Source organism: Uranotaenia lowii, chromosome 3 (genome assembly GCF_029784155.1).
Source record: "Uranotaenia lowii strain MFRU-FL chromosome 3, ASM2978415v1, whole genome shotgun sequence".
Classification (NCBI taxonomy): domain Eukaryota; kingdom Metazoa; phylum Arthropoda; class Insecta; order Diptera; family Culicidae; genus Uranotaenia; species Uranotaenia lowii.
Genome location: NC_073693.1, coordinates 318594182 through 318619578, shown reverse-complemented (window position 1 = coordinate 318619578; position 25397 = coordinate 318594182). Strand labels below are relative to the sequence as shown.

Below are 25397 nucleotides of genomic sequence, written 5' to 3'. Positions count from 1 at the left end.
TGGAAATATAAAGAGGGGGAAGGGTCACTGTTTTCGCGACATCCCAGTATGTGCAAGAAGAACTCTGCAAACTGCTTCGGGTTCGTTGCTGGCGCTTGGAAAAGTGCATGCAAACGAAACCCACTTCACAACATTAGGGTACGAACACAGTGAGCGCGAAGCGAACTGCGAAGCGAAATATTCATTTACCGGATGAATTTCGCAAGTTCGTTTTTGAAGGCCGCCCCCAGGCCCTTTTAAAACCTTGAGCGAACGATTCCGCGCGTAGGGCTGCGTTCAATGCCATAAATTTAGAGCTTTAACCTTAAACGTGCATCAGTCTAGTCAGCTGATTGCACCGATTGCACATATACAATTGCAATCTTGTGTATATTTACGAAAAAAATTACATTGGTTGTTTTAACGACTTTTTGCTTGTAAGTATTAGTGCTCCAAGTAGGCCTGGATAAAATCTGTTTTTTTCAACGGCCATTATGTTTCCACCTTTGTTAGCTGCAGCTTCGTGAAATGGTAAGTTTTTGATTTATTGCCTATTGGTTCATAAGTAATTAACGTTTTCTTCATTCCAGCAGAAGAATATAAAACTTTCGCCAGTAAGATCTGGTGCAATCGGCATCCATGAGCGACTAAAGGAAAAGGCAACTGGCAATTTTCTTAGAGTTTTGAGCATCGGATCATCAACTATGGTAAGAATTTCATCAACAGACATTTCATCTCATTTTATTTCCTACAATACCTACCGAGTTCAGCTGGAGTTTCTTTTGCTGAAAGTTTTGAAATGAGGATTTTTTTCACTTATTTCCAGATTTTGATTACCAGATTCCAGATCATCTAATCACAGTCAAGGCTGCTCGAATTGCGAATTGCGAGGATGAGAATTGCATTCCGATGTTTTACAAGTTCGAATGTCGAGGACGCTGTCCTTGCAATTGCTGCCATTAAGTAATAAGAATTGTGCAAAGTGTGAAATGTATTAATATGAATAAAAAGTTTATTTCTAGAGTTTGTTTTGATTAGGTCGTATGAACCAATGTAAACAAAATTGAGTTATTGGCTGCAAACGTTTGATAAACATGTATTCTAAGTTCGGTAAAAACTTGGTTTTAATTGATTAATTGATAAGTTTAATAAATTCATTTGAATTTTGGACGTATAATAACTTTCACTTTTCTGAGTGCATTTTGGTTTTTGCGACTATTTGCGGCACCCTGTTTTGCCGTGTATGCAAAAGGACCCAAAATATCAATTCGGCAAGTTGGTTTTTGCGTCGTTTTGCTTTCGCCGTGAATAGTGCTGTGAATTGTTACGAAAGTTTACGTAAAAAAATGCAATTATTGAGAAGAACTGTCTGCGAGAGTGATTTGAGCCATGCCTTACAGAATTGCTGGCTTGAATTAGTTGTACACGCAGAAAAAGAAAGGGGGTTGGTTTCAACAAAACGTTTTGTTATTTTATTTTACAATATCGATGCAAATTTTTCGATACGTTTCACTAAAAAATCGATCGGAAATAATAATAAAATTTTGTAATTTTTACACACTCATTTTTTATTACTTACATATAAAATTTGATTTAATTCGAAATATAAAATCGGTTCATTTCAATAAACGTGTAGTTGGCCGAAAAATTAAAAACAAAAGAAAAAAATGAAAATTAGCGGGAAAAATGAACAAATTTTCTCATCCGAACGACTTATTCGTCGGTGCGGCTGGACCCCTCCGGATTTGTTCCACAACTCACAGGTGTAGGGAATAATGGACTAAATAAAGATAAAGAAAATCACAAAATGTATTTCAATGAACAAACCTATGTCGATTCATGATATTACCCATAATTGCTCAAATGAAAATAAGCGTTTGAACAAAAGAGAAAAACGCTCTCCGCTCTGGTAGAAAAAGAGTGGGAAATATGAAAATATTAACGGCATTCTGTGAACTTCTTTTAACTCGCACGGTCGCGTTTCAGTTTGTTGAATCAATTCAACTAGAACTCAAAATTAAATTCACGACAGCGGGAATATCCAATTGATGCTGATTTTTTCTTCAAAGTTCTTCCACAAAGTTGACTAATTGTATTAAATTATCTCAGCACTGGCATATTGGGCCCATGTCTTTCGCCTGAACGCTATTTAGGACTTATAAATAACTCCACAGGCTTTTCTGAATCGGTCCAAAAATGTCAAGCTATTGTGTTGCTTTAGCTTAAATTATTCGCACTATTTCATTCCAAATGTCGACATTTAAAATCGAAATATATCTAAAAAATTTCGCTTGAAGTTTTGCTGTTATATTTCTGATTCTCTACCTTCAGTGAGTATTTTCTGCTTATTATCTATGCTTTCCATCGACATAAATCGAGACAACTACAAAACAAAACCGTACACCTTGCCTTGGACAAATATTTGCATCATACAGACCACATTCCAGCGAACAACCGGAGAACCACCATTGTTCAAGTGAAGTGATAGAAAAAAAATATCGAGGTGTTATTAATGATCTTTATTTTCAGCAGACACAAATTGAATTCTTTGTGCGACTTGGTTCCGGGTAATTCGGAGAACTAGAGTGACGCAATTTTTCGTGCGACTTGGTTCCGAATGATCCGGAGAACTTAAGTGACGCCAAGAATGGGTTCCGAAATATTCGGAGAACCTTAATAAGTAAATTTATTGTGCGACTGAGTTCCGGATAATCCGGAGAACTATACAGTGACGCCAAAAATAGGAAAAATGAAAGTTGATCAATTCATGTAGCGACTTGGTTCCGGATGATCCGGAGAACCTAAGTGACGCTAAGAAAAGATTTTTCGGACATCTGAATAAGCTGGATTCATGCAAATTGAGCAGCTTGGCTCTGGAGAACTTAAGGAACGAAAAAAGGCTGAACAGTAATATGTCCTATTACCCGAGGGAAATAATCAGGAAAATTCATTCGACCGTTCTGAAGTTTTCCCTTATGAGTAGAATCGTTGTTTAACTACTCATCGAGACTTACTAGCTGAAAGACGATTCAATATCGACCAATGCAGGGTTGTCGGTTTTCTTTCAAATTAGTATACATGTTAAAGAATAAAACCAAGTTTTATTCATGTATGAAGTAACGAAAGGGAGCTATCTAATTTTAATTATTTCGAGTGCCAAGAATCGGTTCCGAAGTATTTGGATTAACAGAAATGAGTTACAATTCATTTGAAGTAAAGTAGAGAATTGGAAATGTACTATCTGGAGAAATAAAGTTGTACCAAGAATCGGTTCCAATCTCTTGTATCTATCGTGTTCTCGAAATCTAAACCCGGTGGCCAAGTGTAAGATTTGTGATTTTCAGAGTAATCTAAGTGATGCAAAGTTTTTAATGTATTGCTAATTCTGGTATCACTTATACAGAAAACAAGAATCGGTTTTAAGATCTTACGCAAGATATAGACGCAGTTGTTTGTCTTTTATACTGATAATCCGGAAAATTTAGGAACGACAGTAAACTTTTAAATTTCATAAGATGTGGAATTATCAGAAAATTAAAATATATTTGAGTGACTATACCCACAGAGAACAGATGTACAAGCTCAAACAAAAAATCGTCAAAAAAGTGTGTAAAATTTCAAATGTTATCACCAAAAAATACGTTAGAAATCGACTACAAACAGTGCCATCTATTGCGCCGTTCAAAAGTCACAAATCAACTTTAAAGTGCCCAGTTTTCGAAAAGGCGTAATCATATATAAACTCACAAAAAATCAAAAAGGGTGTTGGGATTTTTACACAAGTTTCGTGGGCTAGCTTGTACGTCTGTTCTCTGTGCTATACCCAATCTGTTAATCCGCGTATATTATATATAATCTGAGGAACTGAATTGCGTCGATAATCGGTTTCGTTCGTTGGACAACCTGTTATATGACATGGCTTTCAAGGGGCGCCGGAAATGAGGATCTTAAAATGATGTAACTATTGCTATATCCGGAGTATCTATTAAAAAATTAAATTACTCAGCTGTTCGATAGTGATGTACACCCAAAATAATTTAGAAATTTATTCTACGGTATTTTTCACGTAAACGAAGATTTTGTTGCATCTGATCGATTCTACGTGATTTTGTAATACCTTCATTCCTTCCTCATAGACGACACATGAAATTCACGTAAAGTCTTAGTGAATTCAATTTTTTCATTTTTCTCAAGCGTATGGTTGAAAATTCTTATTAGAAAAAGCATTTGTCAGCCAGTTGATTTTGTTAGCCGTCGTCAAAAATGTTTTTTGTCAGTTGACAAAGGAATTTGTTTTCAATCGTCTTGAATCTTGCATATGTCTTCTGGTAAGTGCAAAAGATGCTACATTATAACTATTTAATTTTTGATTTAACATCTTTCAGTAATCGCTGTGGCTGCAAGTGCCCTTTCGTTGGAACTGGTGGTGGTCATTCGTTCTTTGGTTCGAGTCCCACCGTAGGATGTCCGGGTTAAACGCAACGAAATTACGCAAGGTAAATTATTTATCAATATCATTAATTCTATTTGTATTATTGATTTTTTTTCTATTTTCTACAGGATCCCACAAAGCAACTCGCCGGCCAAAGGTCCCGCATTTTGTTTAGATTACGAATTAAGTATAGTGTGTGGCGAAAGATAATAAAAATAAATTTTATTTACGATAAATTCATTTTATTTTCATTTTACTGCCCAGAATAAAGACTTAAAAATTAGTAGAAGAGATCCAAATATCATTTAATAGCTAAACAAATTATTCATAGCTTCCATCCTCATAACATGTTGAACGTACTAGGAATTCACGTAAGTTGTACGTGATGTTCATAGAGCGAAAATTCCTATTAGGGGAGCGTTTATTTATTTTATTCGTACAAGTTACGTGAATATCAATTGGATAAAAATTATGTAGTTTTTCACGTAGCAGCTACGTGCATATTATTTTGGGTGTATGGTTCGGGAGGTACACGGAAATTTAGTAATGCTATAAAGCAGTTACGTGATCTTTGCAAAACCTAACTTAACGAGATTTCTGCCAAACTAGGGATAAAATATTAGGGTAAATTCATTAGTTACTGTCTGATTCGAATGAAGATAAATTTCTCTGTGGATGGCGATTTCCGGTTCATTGACTAAAGTCGATACTGATTTGTTTCTGCAAATTGTGCACTTAACTGCATCGCGAACTATGTACTGAATTAAACTGCACACTGCAACGGAAGTATGATCGATCTAATAAGTGTTAAATGTGTGTTTTCCACACGCTGATTACTTGTTAGCCTAAATAACTGATAGCATAAATAACTGATAGATGACTGATAAACATCGCCCGATATCTTTTTGCCAATTCGACGAATACTATTTAAATTCCAGGAGAAATGTGCGATTTTGCATGAGACTTGGGATTTAAAATTAGGTATTAGAAAATCGCAATTTGCTTTAGGCAAACCGAAAATAACGCTACGAATGGAAACATTTGCGATCTTAGTTAATTGACAAGAAATATATTTCAAGTTGGGTATAGAGGCGAAGGGTAATGTAGGGAATAATGGACTAAATAAAGATAAAGAAAATCACAAAATGTATTTCAATGAACAAACCTATGTCGATTCATGATATTACCCATAATTGCTCAAATGAAAATAAGCGTTTGAACAAAAGAGAAAAACGCTCTCCGCTCTGGTAGAAAAAGAGTGGGAAATATGAAAATATTAACGGCATTCTGTGAACTACTTTTAACTCGCACGGTCGCGTTTCAGTTTGTTGAATCAATTCAACTAGAATTCAAAATTAAATTCACGACAACAGGTTTGTATCATAAATTCAAGTATGGGTGAGGTGCTTTTTTTATTTTTTTATGTTTAGGGACCGATCGAAGTCAAACCAATATTCGAAGCTGGTTCAGGAAGGAAATGGGACCCTGCATTGAGCGAAGTAAGGCTTTCCATTATTTTCATCAGTAGCTACAAACTACTACGGGTAAGGCAAGCTATTAGCGGGAATATAGATTGACCATGATGTGCAAAAAGGGAGACGAAGACTTTCCCAATGATTTTGTAGCAAATAAATGAGGCATAAACAATTAATTGTAACCGAATTCAATTAATCCGAAAATCAATAACCATTTTGCTTTCTTTTGAATTTAATCAAAAATGAATTCAAATAAAAAAAATATGATTAATTTTTAACCCCACTTAGTTTTTAATTTTAAGCTAAAAAGTTTTTGTGTGTTTTACCCAAAATTATTTTATTATTTTGACAAGTATGATGGATCATTTTCAAAAAGGGGGTATTTCGTTTTCAATCAAACGATAAGTTCAAATCGAATCGATACTTTTATTCAATGTGGCCAAAAATATATTTGTGCTTTTTCCCAACCAAAAATTTTATTATTTTCGTTCGAAATCTTATTGTTTCTAAAATAAATTTTTCTGCGTGTATGGTGAGTACAATAAGCTTTACTTTTGACCGTGCTTGAAAAAAGTTTTTCTTTTCATTACAGTCAGCCGGAATATCTTAAAATAACGGATACCATTCCGACTACTTTGAACAGTCACGGGTGCGGACCAGAAACAAAACCCTGCGATTTCCCTAGGTGACCAAGGTGACAGTCCCATTTAGCAACAATTCCGGTTGCTCTGGAATTACTTCCGCGTACTGTTCGATCAGATTGGGATGTGTATACGTTTCGTTAAGTACCTACGAATAATTTAGCAGATTATCAGGTAAGAAGAACAAGTTTTTTTGCAATTAAACTTATCGGTGCTCATCGTTTGGTAAAACGCCGTATGCGCCAATTCAGAAATGCTTTAGGTCGTAAGTACGTTTTCACAGGTGAGGACTTAACTTACAGTCAATTTAAGTACATAGGAATGTTCTAAGCCCTTTTATATGTTGGATTCCAAATTCTCAGACGGATTCGGGCAACACTCACAAAGTGAGAATTTAAAACGTAATTCGAAACTTCAATAGCGATTTTCTCAAAACACGTCAGGTGGCTCATACGACCTAATCAAAACAAACTCTAGATTTTAATAAAAATTAATTTAATCTAAATTTAAATATTTCAATATTCGAAACACCCTAGCCATACCTACTCCAGCAAGCACGCACACATATGCATTAAATTTTTAACGCACTCACACATAAACACGAACCGAACATACAAATACTATCAAACCCTGACAGCTGTCAACGAGGGCTGTCACTCTGAACCGGGAAAACCATTTCAAGTAGAATCGGTTGGGCCATTTCATGCTTGAATTCAATAGGCGGAATGCTTGAAGAATGCTTGGAATCCAAGCATTCTTTCAAGCATTCCAAGCATTTATTTTGTTAAGCGGGCGGCCACCCGCTTAGCAAAATAAATGCTTGGAATGCTTGAAAGAATGCTTGGATTTCAAGCATTCTTCAAGCATTCCTTCCATTGAATTCAAGCATTAAATGGCCCAACCGATTCTACTTGAAACGATTCTCCCGGTTCAGAATGACAGCTCTCGTTGACGTTTGTCATGGTTTGATTGTATTCGTGTCCTAGATTTGTGTGCATGTGTGTGTGAATAAAAAAGGCAGTGCATATGTTTGCGTGTCACCTCAAAACGTGGCATTTAAGGATTTTTTCTTCAATCAGTTAATTTTCACTTTCTTTAATTTTTAATTTATTTATCGCTTTTGAATAAACCTAAATAACACATTTTACAAGAAGACACATTTTTTCCTTTTGTTAATATTGGGCGGAGGTTTCACTACACCAGCCGGCCATGGTCATAGCGGAGAGCTCACCACATCCGTCCGGAACCAGTCAACCTTCCTCCTCCAGGTACTGGTCGTGGTCAAACTTGACGGCCAACTTCTTTGAGATGAGAATCTACAGGCCCCGGTGCTTGAGATCATCGTGTTGTGTGAACAAATGCGGCAGCATTCGGATGTTACATGCGGTCCGGGAAGCATGGCCTTCTTAGGGCCAAGTTATCTGAGAAAATAAACACATTGTTAAACTAAGGAATGAGAAAAATTTCAATATAATACCTATCGAATTGATTTGATAGCTGCCGGGCTATAAAAGCGGTGTTGCTGTGTCGACTGAAATTTTCAAACTGAAGGGAAGGCGACTTGAATGTCTTCAGCAAGCCCTCCATCACCACCGCTTTCCGCCAGACCGGCTCCAGGTTAAACTTGGGCTGAATTGCTTTCTCCGGTAGCTGAAATATAAAAATAAGTTTAATGTTAAATATTGATTAGAAATATCTAGAAAAATTACCTCTATCACGATGCTGCTGTTGAAGAAATTTGTGATAAAATGGCCGTTGGAAAGTCAGAGATTTTTCCAGGCCTGCTTTGATCACTAACACTCATAAAAAGAAAATCATTACAATTTTCAACCGTCTGTTGTACAGGCGAAGGATTTATTTTTTAATATTTTGTGCTCATGTATGAGTGCAATCGGTGCAATCAGCTGACTTGACAGATGCACGTAACGCATTGAGACCTCAATTTTTGATATAAAATGCAGCCCTATGTGCAAAATTTTTCGCTCAAACGCAACCCTACGCGCGAAATTTCCCTCTCAAGGATGATCCGCATTAAGCGGGCACAGTGAACGCGAATTGCGAAGCGGTTCAACACTGAGAAAAACCTTCGGTGTTTTGCAAAAAATAATCACATGTGAAAAAATCTTTGCAAATTAATTTGCACAATCAAAACCGTGAGCGAGGGATACGTACCGCACAAAAAAACTAATCCGCGTTAGTTCCGAAAAACCACGTTAATTCCGGAAAACCGCGGAAAAAACCTTGCGCGTTCTAGGACCGCAGGAATTATGAAAAGGAATCTTAGGACCTGAATACTTGGTGTCTGGACTTTATGAGGACGTCGAGAATAAATTTTTGACGCCCAAATCCAAGATGGCGGCTTCATCCTAACATCAAAATCCTTTAAATGACTGAAAATCGCATTAAACACCCATGGGTATTAGGTGAAAGGAATCAATTAGTAAATGTCAAATTTTGCAGTCTGACGCTATGAACCGCCATCTTAAAATCCAATACGGCGGATTCCGCTCAACTTTAAAATATTTTAAATGACTGAAAATCTCAAGAAAAAAAAAAACTACCAAAACTATGACAAAAATATAACAAAATAACGAAAAAAAAATTAACAATATACTAACAACAACAAATTACGAAACGCTTACAAAACTTTGATACAAATATGGCAAAGGTGACAAAAATATTACAATAATATGATAAAAATATAACAAATTTTTGATAAATTTGACAAAATCTGACAAAAATTAATGAAATTTACTGAATAATAACAAAGAATTAACAATTATTCCAAAACTCGAAATAAAAACTTTAACAAATATTTGACATCATTATGGAAAATATGAAAATATGAAAATTGAAATAATAATATGACCTATATAATAACTAATCAAAATTTACAAATATGACAAAATTTTACAATAAAATAACATAAATATGGCGATACTATGACAAAAATTTTACAAATGTAATAAAAATATATGTAACAAAGCTATGAAAAAAAATATGATAAAAATGTAACAAAACTACGATAAAAAAACAAAATTATGACGAACAGTTGACAAAGGTTGTTATAGTATGTTCTGTAAGATTTTTCTCATTTTATTTTAATTTTTGTCATAGTTCTGTCAGATTTTTTGTTCATTTGATTGTAAGTTTTTTATAGTTTTGTCTTTTTTCGTTTGATTACACTCAGAAATGAATAAAATATAAAAATAATTTCTATTTAATCATCACGTTATTTATATGCGGGTAATTGCCGCAGTGTATAAAAAATATGTATCGGCCCAACAAACATTTTTTGCTGAACAACCGCTGAAACATTGTTTAGTTCTAATTTTAAATCAGCTATCTTGCTGAAAGAAGGCAACCCAAATTTAGAGAGAAGCTGCTGTTCAGCCCTTAAACATCGAGATCTGGAGAAATTAATCAGCCAAGATGACATGAAACCACATGAAACGTCAATTGACGGAGCAACAAAAAAAAACAAAAAGAATGTTGACCGATGTATGTCCGATGTTTGCCAGCTACTTTTCCCCTCACGTGTTATTTTTTCTTCATTTAAACTCGTCTCGAACTTTGAACCTACGACTTGTTAGTCTCATGCCGCAGAAGGCAGAACCAACCATGCATTCTGCGAAGGAACAGAAAACTGTCGCTCTTAAGCGACCAAAATATTTCTCAACCAAGGTCAATTTCAAATGAAGAAATTGAAATTGCTATGAGAATATAATGTAAATTTCCCGGCAAGGCCATTTTATCATGCCAAATGAGAAATTCCGAATCATTAGACGATTCAAAAGATAATTATTTTGATTCGTCATGACATGAATAACAAAAAGTTTGATATTGCTGAAAGACGCTTTCGAAGCTACCCTTATACAGCTGACGGCTGTCAAATTTGAAGGTGTCAAAAATGGTTGGACAAAGGCTGAACGAGTTATTCTTCAGCCAATTTTCCCCTACTTTCTATTGGCTGAAATAAAACTTCCTTATACGCTGAAACAGCGCTGAAATATTTCTTTCTTCAGCCAGAAAGCTGAAACAGCAATCAGCACTTCAAAACAGCATACAATCAGAGAATTGGCGTTTTTAATCAGCAAAAATGTTTGTTGGGGGGTTATTAATTTTTAATGCACTTGAAACATTTCTCAGTGAGAAATGTCCCAGTGCATAAAAATTAGAACCGAAATATTTCGAACTGTCATTTCTTATTCTTCTTCTTGCCATGCATGGCAGGCGTTTTGGTTGTAGTTTTTTTTAACCAAATCGTGCAAAAATCGTTTGCGGATGTACACTGAACCTCAAAAATACCCAAACTTGAGAACTTTCCCCGCCAACCCGAATGAAACTCCCTCCCTACAGGTTTGGCTATTGGTGGCATAACCCAAAGTTAAGCTTTTAAAAGAGAACTCATCCCCCAAAATCTGATACCGCAATAAAATGGAAATCAAAATAAAAAAAAAATTAATGCAGGTACGGGAATCACACCCATACCTGCAATGGCTCTGCGATTACCATCTCAGGATGCTAACCGCTCGACCACCGAAGAGTTGTTGCGAGAGGCAGCTACATCATCGTATATGCGAAACTTTCTGCGAATGAAGCGGGAATAAAAGTTATCCCCCAAAAAAAACAGTTCTTCGCTTTGAACTTACCCCCCAAACCTAAATCTGCCACGATGGAGGTAACAGAATAAGATGCGCTTACAACAAAAACCCCCCAAAAAAACAGTTCTCCGCTTGAAGGACAAGTTTGGCGTATTGGCAAGCTGTGATTTTTTCACAAACTTAAGTTGTCAATCTTGAACTTAGGTTTGGCGGGTGGCAGTTCTCAAGTTTGGGTATTTTTGGTTTTCAGTGTAAGTATTCCTGCCTTTTGCTGTTTTCTAAACAGAAAATTATTAAGCCGTTTTATTATCTACAGGTGATATTCGAAAAGATGTTCATGATATTTGAACTCTGTTTGTATCCGGAGGTGCCATTCATGAAGCAAATTCGAAGGTTATGCTGCGTTGAAGTCCAGGTTTCGGAACCTGTAAAGCTTACAAAAGTGAAAACATGGCACAAAACAGCAACGTTGGGAGCTGCAGCAGCACCATGACCGGGTCGAAAAATCAGTTCGGCTGACTGGCATCAGAAATGTGGAATATTTGTGGGGGTGTCGATTGTCCGGAATGGATTCAGCCTCTCCTGAAGGATTCATGGAGGTGATGCTGATCAATTGAACCAACACCGAAGCTGCTCGTGGGTGGTGAAGGTGGGTTTACTTAATTCGTTCGAAAATTTTTAAAAAAGGCTTTAAAGAATGTTTTTTATTTTCAGGTTGTAAAGCAACAGCAACATGGTGTCTCACTTAATAATGAATTATACATTATTTGAAAATAAAATTTTTAATAATAAAATCGTGAATTGTTTACTCTTGAAAACTTTCAATATCATTCGTAGAATTCGTTTAGTAAAACCTCCGTTTTAAATTTCGTTCCGTTTACCACCACCAGATGCCACTGTCGTAGATATTTCTCAATGCATAAATTTTAATAACCGAGATATTTCTCGATGAGAAATATTTCAGTAATTACACGCCGAGAAATAATTCTGGGAGTGGGCACGGTGAAGCTTGAAAATACATGAAAAATAATTAATTTATATTTTTTTCATTTCTGAGTGTATAGTCGTTTTACCACACCCAAAATAATTTAGAAATTTATTATACGGGATTTTTCACGTAAACTAAGCTTTTGTAGCATCACATCGATTCTATGTATGCTTTGTAGTAACTACTGTACTTCCATACAACTGTCACATGAATTTCACGTAATAAGTCTATAGGTGAATGGGCTTGAATCCTTTTTATTGCAATTTTCTCAAGCATGGTGTAGTATATTCCTATTGGAATAGGGAATTTTTGTCAGTTAGCTAACTTTATTTTGTTTGGATGCGGCAGCTCAAGAGGAATTAAGCGTCGGAAGACAAGCAGTACACCACACAGGATGTTCTACGGGTCCCAAACACGAAAAATACAAATCCGAGCCTCGGGAGCAAGGTGGTAAGTGTCCCTGTCGAAATTTAATTCAATTTAAGCTGTGGTTTCTGTTGTTTACAGCTTCGAAGAAAGCTTCAAGAAACCCGTTGGGCAGACAAGAAAGGTCGTGAGAAGAAGCCTAAGCACCAAAGTTTGCATCTGCTGATCCTAACAAGGTAAATTATATATCATTTTAATGATTATATTTTTAATTGTTAAATATTTTCCATTTTTTACAGGATTCAACAAACCAACTCGATGGAAAGAAGTTCCGGAAATGTGTTTTAATAAAATAATGAATTAAGTGTAGTGACAGTTGATGAAAATGAATTTAATTTATGATGGAATTCAATTTGTTTTCATTTTATTGCCAGAAGTAGAAACATCATCCAGTAGAAATATCATTTCGGTACTAAACACATTTCAAGTAGCTTTCGTCTTCATAACACGTCGATCGCATTAAAAATTCACGTAAATTGAACGTGATGTCCATAGAACAAAATTCCTATTAGGGGAGCGTTTACTTATTTTATTCGTACAAATTACGTGAAAATCAATTGGATAAAAATTATGTAGTTTTTCACGTAGCAACGACGTGCAGATTATTCTGGGTGCATCTTCTCTTTATACTGACTGTGGTCTTATCCAGTACAACTGCATTCGATGATTACTCTTGTATTTGAACTCACGGACATTGGCTTAGGAGGAAACTAACTTGCCAACTGGGTTACACATATCACAAGCCCATTGATTTGTATAGATTGTGTCATTTTTTCGTCGTATTTGCGATATATTTTTAACATATTCATCATTATATGTTCGGATTTGTCTTTTTTTTAAATTTTGTGATTTTTATGTCGTATTTTGTCATCATTTTGTCATTTTTCTTACATAAATTTGAAAGTATTTTGTTATATTTTCATCTCATTTTTCGTAATTTTGTCAAATTATTGTCATTATTTTTGACAAATTTTTGTCATATTTTTTTCAGAACTTTGTCATACTCTAGCCCATTTGCCTTATTTTTTGTCAGATTTTTGGGATTTTATTGTAAATTTGTTGTTTTTTTTTTTCATTTTTGTAAATTTGTTGTCAAATATTGGTCCTTATATTAGTTCTGTCAGGTCATTTTATTGTTAAATTTTGATTATTATATTATATTGATGGCGTCGGATAACAAATTCCAACTTCTATCCGTTCAGCCCCTTCATCCTATGCACATATTGTGGGGCTTTCATGCCACCGGTCGTTTATTGCCAGTTAGAATTTGTTTCAATTGAAAGAGACTGAAACCGCGTTTTTTTTTCTAAAATCCGCGCTAAAAAAACCGTGCATTTTTCATTACCAACACAGAAACGGCAATAATAATTAAATAAATAAACTTTTGAAAAAGATTTTTTTGATAAATCATTTTACGATTAAAAATATCCGAGAGAATATTTTCAGTGTATGTCCAGATGAACAGGATGAATTCGCGCGATCCAGCCGGGTCTTCGCACGAAAATTCGCTTGCACTGTGGCCGGTCGATGTTTTTTTCAACGTGTTTCAATGAGAAGCGGTTTTTCGCGCGAATTGGAAATCCGCTTCGCACTTCGCTTCGCGCTCACTGTGAATTCGACCTTAGTCAAATATTGGGGCTTATTCTGCGAGGCGAGTGACGTGAAGTGACTAAGATTTTTAGACTCACCGTATTCTAGCAGGCGAATGCCGTGACTTGAATGAACTTTAGGTGACTCGAATGAACTTTTTTTTACTGTCACCGTATTCTCAGAGGCGAATGGCGTGACTCAAGTCGGTACCAAGTGACTTTTGAAGTCGTTACCTATTCCGCAGGTGACTTGGAAGAAATAAAAACGAAAATTTCTTAATATGACAAAATTGTAATGATATTATTGACAGAAACTTTAAAATAAATGTTTTTAGATGAAAAATTACAACAGAGTTTTATTTTCTTAGTTAAAATCTTTAGAAGCAACGAGTTTTTTTTTATTAAATCAAATTTTTGAGGCAAATATTTTATGGATGCTTAAAATATGTTGTTTTAAAAAAGAATTATTTTTAGATAATTTTGATAAAAAAACATTTGAGAATTCCATTTAACAGCCTGTAGTGTTTCCGAGCTTCGTTGAAAATATATGCCTGAGCTGACGAATGTTGAAAAATCTTTGCCGCTCAAATCAAATTTTTGGAAATCCATAGCATCGTGTGAATTTTGTGAATTTGATTGTATAACAAAAAAGGTTGTTTCTTTCTTGCATAGCTGTGGTGCTTTTGTTTCGCTGCTGTTAATAACGAGTTTGCCATGAACCTGGTTTTGACGATGATCTTCTTAGCGGGTCAGAAAGATTTGTTCATGAGAGAGACGGATACCCACTATTGTTGATTGACTATTAAGCCGTCACACGGGAAACCGGAACTTTCTAATCCAGATTGAGTGATATTGTGTAACAGTTTCTGTTTTAAAATAGTTTATTTTATTCTAAGAGTAAATTGTTCATTTGCAAATTTACTTGACGATTTTACCCTGGTTGAACTTGCGACCGGCTTTGTCGACACCAGTCCAAGAGAAGTACTTTCCTTCGGATCCTTGGATTTGGGTTCCTCTGCCAAAAACAATTTGGCGGCATCCATTTCTTCGGCGGGTTCCTGTTCCTTCTTGGCCTGGGTCGATTTCTTTTCCTTGGGTTCCTTCTGTTGAGCACCTCCAGCCGTCTTGCTCTGGAACTCGGCAAACTTTTCTGGGTCGACTTCCGATGCCTTGGCACACAGCGTAGTTTTTATCCACTGTCTTTACCTGAGGCTGGTTGAGTTCGAGAGAACCAACGGGTCACCGAACGATGCGCGAAACGATGGGTCCAGCACATATTCGTTTAGCCGAACACGAAAATTGGCCTAACCGTCACCATAACACCAAAGAATTGGGTCACAATCAGGGCCTTGTAGGGCGGAAGTTTTCCGGATAAGTGTTCAGGGCACCAGCCAATGCATTCTGAAATAAAATCAATATGAATAACACAAATTCAATTTAATTTAAGAAAATTACCATCTCGATGTTTCCCATGTTGTTTTTGGTAACGTTTTTTTGACAGCTGGAATGAATTGTTTCGTATTTACAAATGAACTCAGTGGCTAATCCAAATAAAATACAATAGAAGGTGATGCTAATTTTTATGTATAAATTTTGTGGCAACCAAAACAGACAAAAGATACATTTTTTAATGTCGAAACAAACTTTTTCCACAACTTGAAGCACAAAAAAAATAATCAGCAAACAAATCAAAACACGACTGTATTTAAAATGTTCAATTTAATATACATAATTTTGCATGCAATCGATCAGATTTGCATCACCTGAGTATGTACGCATATTAGGCAAAATTCATCTCTGATGAATTCCGAAATACTGTCAATACAATAAGATAACCTGATTTCTAAGGTACGAGATTCTAGCGCTTAAACATGTGTTAGTTATAATTTCTAAACTGAGCTTGTGAGTTAATTTTTATAGTAATATAATTATAGAAATCTTTCGTAACAGCAAAATAATGTTGCGAGAAGCAATTAAAGAAAAAAAAAGTTATTTGAGTGAGTATATATGCCAGAATGAAAATGAAAACTCGCTTTGAGATCTGTGAAAGATGCGTCGGGAACTGGAACGGGATCCATCACCCACATGAAACTCCATGTTCTGCTGTCTTGCGAAAGCACCCGTAAACGAGAGCATTGTGGTTGCACAACTTTGAAGACCATCGTTAACTGAGACAGGAAGAGGAAGTTGTTCAAACACCGTATTTTGACCTTCCGGGTGCGACCCGCTGTTTTTGAGCCCAACACTTTGGCCAAATATTCAGGTCGTAGACAATTTTCGGATGAGTTAGTGTGTAATTGTTATGTGAGGAGATAAGAATAGCGCTTTTGATGAATAAATGTTTGTCATTCAAAGATTTTTTTTAATCAACGAAGAACGAAGAAATTTGTAATATCAGAGCATGAAATAAAGAAACAGAGCATCACATGTCTCGAAATATTGGGTGCGAGTAAAATATTACATGTCTGGAAAATTCAACACGTCTGTCAAATTTACAGACATGATATAATTCACTCACACTGAATATTCCGTCATATGTGGTGCTTCTTTACATCATATATGATGTTGTTTTGAAGATTTGTTTGGTATATTAAGGCAGAGCTAAAAGTATAGTTATGATTGTTATTAAAGTTTATAAAATGTCACTTAATGAAATATATCGCTTTTAATATTAAACACTTTTTATACACTAGCCTTTTTTCAAGTTTTTCAAACTGAATGAGAATATGTTAATCCGTCAAAAAGGACACACGAGTACGAATCTACGTCTTTTTAGGAGGCATAAAAAATGGATGGCATAAATATCAAACAATGAACATGAACGACCCCTTTTTCTATCATCTGAATTTAAATTTGAAAACAGTCTTCTGAAACTCCCATGTAAGAATTTTAATCTCCATCCAATTCATAGTACCGCAATCGTTGCAAAAAAAGGATGACCCCATTTCTATCGTCAAATACAAATAAGATATATAAAATTTATAAGACAAACGTAAATATACAATAAAATTTTGGATTTGAAGTTTCAATCTGAATTTGAAATTCTCTATCTATTTAAATTTTCGATTCTAAATGGAGAATCCGAATAAAGAAAAAAACGTTTCGACTTGATTTCGAATCTCATTAAAAAAAAAGAATAAATACATTTTAGTATGCAATATATCTAAATCTGAAATTTTGTCACGTACAAAAATACAAATCACACTCTTATTGAAGTCCAACATTGGGTTTGGTTACATAAAAATTGAATGCATTATTTTAAAATTCTTCATGAATGTGACGTCATCCAAGAAATTGAATATCACACTACCTGCTTTGAATGTTCCTTACATCTTTGACAGTTCGCATGGTGAACCCGATGAAACTGGTTCATTGCCTCTGGAACGTCAAAATGAACATCAAGCCACCGAGGCAATGAACTAGTCACCGTGAGTGAGTCGCCTCTCGGAATACCCCGACTAGAGTCACGTGACTACGACTAATGTGACTCCGAGTCACTTCATTCGCCTCGCAGAATAAGGCCCATTACTCTTCCTTCGCCGTGGAACTGTAATACAAAATTGTCCAGGATGGCCATAAGTGATTGTTGTGGTTTTAGCAGACTATTTCTTCTTTGGTTTTGCTTTGAGTTTTTATTTTGACGCACCTTGCAAAATACCGGAGATGTCTGTTTTTTAATGTTTACAAACTATTTCGCCAGAGTAACTTCATCCGGAACTTGTTCCGGACCGTATTCACTTTAAACGGATTGATTGTCCTCTTCTGGTATCGCTTCTCTCGCGGTTGCGACGTTTTCAGCACGGCAGCTGACAGTTTCTTGAAGAAATGTTGCTTCATGTACAGTGAGTCAGCTGCCGCAAATGGCTCCCTGTGCCCTTAAGTGATCGAACCCTTTAAACACTTCATGTTTGTCACCAAATAATGTACGCTTTCGAATAATCCGATTCAGACCTGGTTTTTTCAATTTAAGCTTCCTTTTACGAATAAAACACAAGAGCCGCGCACGAAATTCCAAACCAAACAACTACTGAGAAAATGTTCGTGGTGTGACAAATATGCGTCCATTTTTCGGCTATTCATAGAATTTCGCGGCATAAATGTCACACAAGGGTTTTCATTGAAAAAACAGTTCATTTTTGAAAAATTAGATCGAGGCTCGTATGAAAGGAATATACTTTAGAGATCTACGGCATTGAAGTCAACAAAAGTTGCGAAACTGTGCGATAACAGCAAAATGTTTTGGTGAAACTTTAATTGCGTTTTTCTCGCTTTGCCTTTTTGTAACATGTGACAATTATGCTTCCAACGGCAGTCTATTCGGTGCATAATATGACTATAAGGTAGCCGACAAAAATTATTAAAAATTTAATTTGCTTCCCGGATTGCCTGTTGCAAATTTCAGACAGCTGCCACATTTCAGACAGCTGCGTTGAATCATCCAGCATCATGGGCAGTTACTTCGCAAGGCGGCATATTGGAAACCATCTATCATGTTCCGCTTGTGGCAGATTTCCGCAGCTGCTCGGTGCAGTTTCCCGCTGGAAATTCGAACACTTTTAGAATTTTTGATTATGTTGCTCCTTCACTGTACTTACGGTTTTCCGTGGCGATTGGACATTTCCGGATGTTGGTGCGAAATTGTCTCTACGATTACATTTTCCGACAACACGTAGCCTCTGAAATGGGCACCGCCTCACTGCAAAATGGAAAGCAAGCACAATTGGTACAAAAAGTTGAAAACTTCCCTTCCTCGGTTGCTTACTACTCCCGAGCAGACTTTTATGGCAAAATTATACCTAATTTTGCTATCATGCCTTGAAAGTAAATTGAGGTATCATTATGCCCGAATAAAGGTGGTACAATGCCAAAATTTGGGTCTCACTTTTCATATATGGATACCTCAATAATGTCAAGTGTAGGTTTCACTGAAACCTTAATGATACCTTATTTAGCCAACGTCTCAAAGCGAGTTTTGAGGGCATAATGATACCACTTTTAGGTATAATTCACAGCCAAAATTTGGCATCGTTGTGATATCAAATCCTTTTTTAAATCGCTGCCAGACGTGGCATCATTAAGCTTTCATAGAAACCAAAATTTGGCATCACTGAGCTATCTTTTAATCTAAAATGATACACAAATTTTGGTATTGTACTTTCTTTATTAGGGGAATTGATACAAAATATTGCTAACAAGGCATGATAGCATAAATAAAAATTGTGTCGGAAATTTTGACCTTATGTATGGTTTTAATTTTACTTAAAATTTACAAAAAACCAAGATTTTAAGTTGAAAATTTTAAAATATCAAAAATTCTAATTCAATCAATCCAATTAATCAATTTTAAAAAATGTTATTATAATGGATATAAAGTATTTATTTGTTTTGTTTGTTTAAATCATCTTTATGAAGGCATTCAAAATGTCTAATTGAACTGATGTACCTGATTGCAGAAATTTTTTTAACATTTTAAAGTATTTTAAAGTGTTGTGAAATCAAAGTTTGATTATTTTAGAATCGCTAGAAATTGGTTCCATAAGTTGTGATTTGGACTGGAAACCATTTGTTAAATTTAATTGTTTTTGACAGATTTGAAAATTCCAATAAAACATTAATCTCAATCAATCGAAAGTAACCCCCTGAACTTTGAATTATTTTTCGTAAAATTTGTAGAAATCAATTTACACTTATGAAAAACTGGAAATTTCAAAAGTGGAAAAAAGATTCAAAACTAATAACGACCTTTTAATAAAAAGATTGCTCATCCCTGATCAAAATCACTAGATATACCTATTATTGTATTAAGCAACATGCAATACGAGGAGGCGATGTTATAAATACAATGCGATGTTTCTACACATCGTATCGTAATATAAAACTATCCAGCACGGTAAGTTGCATACTTTAAGGCGATTTTCATAATACAATAAAAATGTATCACCATACCCATACAGTTTTGCGAGTATATTTTGATTTCCGTACACCAAATCCGAAATTTCAAATACCACATTATAGTGTTGAAATATGAATTAAAATCTTAATTTTAAACACAAATGGGGCTCTGGATTCCGGATCTACATTTTCAATTCTGTATTCTGAATTTGTATACAGTGTGAATTCTGAGCCTAATCCTGCATATCATAATTTCTGATTCAGAACAAGAATCTGAAATCTGATCTGCTTTTTCTGTACAATATCGAAGACCTAAACGAAAAATTAAATAAATTAAGCTTTAAATATAAGACAAAAGAAAGATTTTAAATACTGAAATTCCTCATGACGGTAGTAAGAATTTTTTTTCCCTGGGAGTAAGAATTTAAAATTTTGCAGCTTAAAAAAGTTAAAAGTTTAAAGTTAAAGACAAGTTCTTAAAGTTAGAGGTGTGTATGAACAAATAAATTACTTTTGAGAAAGTAGTTGATTCTCCAATTTGATTTCATCAACACATAAAAGTCAAACAGCAGATACATACAAAATATCGCGCAACACTAATTTTGTAGCATGTTTCCGCAAGAGCAGCACTGAAACCCTTCTTGCTATGACATTATTTTTCACTTAAATTATCGCCTGCAGTTATGCAACTACAATATCTAATCTATCTATCCAGTCATGCAACTACAATAGGGAATATTATAACAGTACAAAAAAGTCGACTTTTGACAAAAAATTTGGGTGACTTTTTATGGTAAAAAATCAAAACTTTGTAGTACTAAGAACTCCTAAGAACATCGATTTCTCATGTTGGTTATAATAGGCATATAGTAGGCACAATTTTCCCGTATGTTTGGATAACGTGCCGCTATTAAGCCTACCCCCATTCTGATACCTGGGTATAATCTACTTTACATTCCTCCAAACTAATATTTATATTGGTGATATTCAACGGCTTTCGAAAACCTTACATTTGTTATATTAATGATTTCTAATTTACAAAGCCAACTTATATTAAGTTTACATACTTTAGGATACATGCCTTTAAAACATTATTTTAGATATTTTTTGAGAGCTTTGGACCGATTGGTTGAATATAACAACTTGGAAGGTCATATGATTTCCTCGAATATTGTCAAACAATAAATGGTTAAGTTGAAGACAATAATCGATTACCATCCTATCGAGTCATATAATCAAAAAATTAAATAAAAAAGTGTTGAGTACTCACTAATAATTAAAAAAAAAATCATTCGACGTCATGAAAACATGTTATTGGGTCAATTTGATATGTTCACTGGTCAGATAATCACTTAAAGATTAGAAAATATCGCTTTTACTAAGCACCTTTTACTCAAGGCGATATTCATATTACACTGCAACGTTTGTAAAATCGCCTATGTTTATGCAACAGTTTATAAGCAAAAGAGGTATTCATAGTACAATGAAATACACCTAAATAGTAACACCTTAATCTAACCTATTTTTGTGATTTTTTATCCATTTTCTGTAGAAGGTTTGAGGCGATGTTTGAACAAGTAAACCGAAAGTACAGGTGTATTTATGTGCTAATTTCACTATTAAAAAGACTCATTTACATGAATATATTAACTCAAAAGTTTTTTTTTTTGCAATACATATAAAAGATGTCATTTCCATACAATTTCAGAAAATAGGTAAGCTTGATAGCGGCGCGATATTATGCCATCACAATTTTTTGATAAATGTAGAAAACTACAGGACAAAAAATTGTCCTCTTTCCACGCCGCTTTAGGCAATAACAGACACCAGCAGTCCAAAACAATTAACGTGATAAATGATGTGATTAGTAATACATTGACTGCTTTTTCTCAGAAATGATAGTCACCTGATCTTTGTATGATTTTTAAAGTTTCAACTATGTGGTATGCTTAAAACTGTTTTCATTTACCATACTCCCGGTTTACCTTAATATTTTTCCCAAATTTAAAGCGAGCTGAGTGATTGCAGGAATATGTGTATAATTTAAAAAGAAGTCAAACTTACCCGGTGTTTAGACAACTGCCCAGTAGCTGTAAATTTTTGTGACCTTTCTTTCGCCCGTTATCCTCACTCTCCAGTCATCGTTGGACCACAGGTATTATGAACCAATTGGATATTTCCGTCCTACCGGATGTGGAAAGGTGGGAATCACAATAGGATAGAGCTTCGAAGCTAATTCGCTTTCGCCGGAACATTTTTCAAACGGTTGCTCATCGTAGCTACACTTCTTTTTCGTCATCCGCGAGATCCAAAAACTGAAAGATAGATCTACGGGTCATTAAAAATTTAACTCTTATCTAACTTACCTTTAGACAACGACTCATAAATATAGCTGATGATACGAAAACTGCTGGATTTTGGAATAACTCCGTCCCGGTAATTGAACTTGTTGCAAATTACGGCACTGTTTACTTTTTTTTTGTTTTGTTTTCTTTCCTAGATTGGTTCAGTGCCATCAATAATATGCCTAGTAGTTATTTGGTGTTATTTGAAAAAAAAAATATCGACTAAAATTTTCAAGATAAAAAGCATTACTAAAATGTTCTTTTACGTTTATCACACTACGTACGTTTGAAAACAAAAATGATAAAGTTTATGTAACAATAATGAACACAAGGAGGTTTTACATATGATAACTTTTGCAAATTTGAAAAATTTTAATGCTAGCATTCTAGAAATCTGAACTAGGCTTTGTGGTTTAGAATTATTTGAGAATCTTTTCCATTAGTATTGGTCCAATATATAATATTTGTCCAATATATAATTTAATTATAATAGCATTTGTCCAATCAATTGATTCTAAACGTAGCGAAAAGATTTTTTATTTCCAAGGAAAGTGCCGCAAAAACAAAAAAAAATTCCTTCGAATTAAGGACAAATAAAATTCCTTTGATTGAAATGCTTTTGTTTCGAAGAAATGTTTGCAAACCTGTTCAATTAAAAATATTCTTTAATACTTAAAAAAGTTTTATTAATGGTTATTTTTAAGAAACAAAATTTGTTACCTTCTCACAGATCGATGGTTTAATCAGACCAATTTGACATTTGAGCGATTTTTTTCAGCTTTGGGTTTCTTTTTTTTTGCCTGTCTTTTCCTGGAAGCTGACCTGTCGCGTAGGCTGTCTCGAATTTTAAAACTTTCCAGCTTTTCTCCTTCTTATTGGCCTTCATTTCAAAATAAAATGTAATAAAAATTAAAAAAAAAATCATTGATTCATGGCACGAATCATTGTCTTTTGATTTTTAGTACAGTACATTAGTTTAAAATTTCTTTACATTGAAGAAAGTTTTTAAATCTAAATAATAAAATTTAGATTTAAGATTGCTCGAAAATTTAAATAGTTTTTTTTGTTTCAATGATACAAGTTTTTTTGCGTGTACTATTTTTAAGTACTACAATCATTTTAAGTTTCAAGAGTTTTATGTAAAATACTCCAAGGTTTTAAGGATACAATCAAAGTAAATGATCTACCTTATTCACTGAAAAAAAAACACTATTTAGCGCTATACAAGAAATCAGAATGTTTTCTTAATCACAACATATTTTTCGAACAGAATCAATTCAAAAAACGGTTATCGCGTAGTAAAAAGACTAAGGCAAGATTTGACCAATCGCTCAAAAGTCGCACTGCTGCAATTATATTATGTGAAAAAATATTTATAATTTAAAAAAAACTGAGATTTTGCTAATTAAAAAATATCCCATAGATTTTTGTTAATTTGATCAAAATTACAAATAAGCGGAAATTCAAATCCATTCCTATGAAAATTAAAAATTAATTATTGATACCTAGTTTAGCTATCGATGTCATACGCAAAATTCTGCCAAAATTAATTTTTAAAACAAACATCATTCAAAATTGTACCCTGTGCCATGATACCTTAAAGATACCTAATTCAGCTATGCTTGAGAAATCAACACTTAAAAGTGCTGCTGGTATCATCACATTAAATTGAATACCAAATCATGTTTTCATTTTGCTCTCATAATGAAACGTCTATGATGCCTCGTTTTGTTATCTTGGAAAATACCAGACCAAATAGTGCTTTCATTTTGGACTCAATGGCTTATTCAGGTATTGGTTAGGCATCATCTTTCGAAATATTGATGCTTTAGTGAAACCTAATTTTGCCATTATGAAAAATGCGATACTACATTATGCTATCATTTTGGCATTGATAGCTCATTTTGGTTCCTGTTTGCTATCAATTCAGGCATCAAAGTCTGCTCGGGGCGCTGCTTTTCCACAGCGGCCTTGTGGTGGCTACGGTGTTGGAAAATAACTTGCGGTTAGTTTTTTTACTCCAATCAGTCAGCTTACCGGCTCATCCGCTGCAAATTTCGGCTCCAAATCCGGCCTGGACGACTTGCTAACACCTTAAAATTGGATTGTGGTATTTTCCGAAACTTAATTCGCAGTTGTTTAAAAAACTAATTTTAAAATTCGGAAACGCGAGCAAAACAAAACAAACCGAGCTAGTTGCACGCTAACTTTTGGCTACCCCTTAACGAATACTTTTGACCCGTTATTCAATAAGACTGGGAGAACTCCTTTTTACGGATAAAGTCCCTTTACCCTTTAAGGGGTACTCAGCTTGATAACGCTTGTAGTGGATTAAAATTACCCCTTATTTCAAACGCTCGGATCAAAATTACCCTTTATTTGAAATGCTTGCGCTTGGTGGAGGATTTTCTTATTAAAAATTCGTTTGCTGGGAAATAAATGAAATTAAAATGTTATTTGCTTCATTTTGTTTATTGTGCAAGGGATTTTTTCTTAAAAATGAAAAGATTGTTTCATTCACGATTTTAGTATTTGTTTTATCGTTCATCTAGCGTATTAGGCGTCCCCCGTTTCTTGGTGTGCATCCTGAAACAAGATTGAAGATTAAATTTGATATACACAGAAAAAATTTTTGAATCTTACGTGTCATTGAAAATGGTTAACTTTAAAATAATAAAACCTGTAATTTCGAAATCACGTAATTTTCTATTGATAGGTTGGAAAGTAAATATAAAATCACTGAACATTACAGTAAATGTCCTGTAACAAAAAGGAGCAGGACATGTACTGTAGTTTTACAGGTCGAAGCATTTATTTTTAAAAGAGAGCATTCTTTACAGGTCGGTTTCGAATTTCAGGACTGTAAAATTTTGAGCAATTGTGGCTAGTGTTTGTGAATGCATTTTACATAATGTTTGTTGCGCGGATTCGGAACATCAATTGGTAGGTATAGTTTTTAAATTGAAATTAAGCGTCAATTGTGAGCATTGCAGTGACTGGTTTGCCGTTGGATGTGGTGTGAGGTC

The 25397-nt window shown here is 34.6% G+C and overlaps 3 long non-coding RNA genes across 4 annotated transcripts; 1 reads left to right on the top strand and 2 right to left on the bottom strand.

The window, feature by feature from the left end:
• The first annotated feature begins 326 nt into the window (after nucleotides 1-326).
• LOC129751181 (uncharacterized) lies at nucleotides 327-977 on the top strand. Of its 2 annotated transcripts, none has more exons than XR_008738640.1 (3): nucleotides 327-510; nucleotides 573-686; nucleotides 806-977. It is a non-coding gene; the product is annotated as an uncharacterized LOC129751181 (long non-coding RNA). The 2 variants fall into 2 exon arrangements; XR_008738639.1 differs by having other exon boundaries at nucleotides 570-686.
• A 6669-nt stretch (nucleotides 978-7646) lies between these two features.
• Nucleotides 7647-8373, bottom strand: LOC129751334 (uncharacterized). Its single transcript, XR_008738675.1, has 3 exons — nucleotides 8237-8373; nucleotides 8005-8177; nucleotides 7647-7948 (listed from the first exon to the last, which is right to left on the bottom strand). It is a non-coding gene; the product is annotated as an uncharacterized LOC129751334 (long non-coding RNA).
• A 9859-nt stretch (nucleotides 8374-18232) lies between these two features.
• Nucleotides 18233-24538, bottom strand: LOC129757833 (uncharacterized). The gene is made up of 3 exons (XR_008739822.1): nucleotides 24409-24538; nucleotides 18730-18830; nucleotides 18233-18672 (listed from the first exon to the last, which is right to left on the bottom strand). It is a non-coding gene; the product is annotated as an uncharacterized LOC129757833 (long non-coding RNA).
• Between the last annotated feature and the right edge of the window lie 859 nt (nucleotides 24539-25397).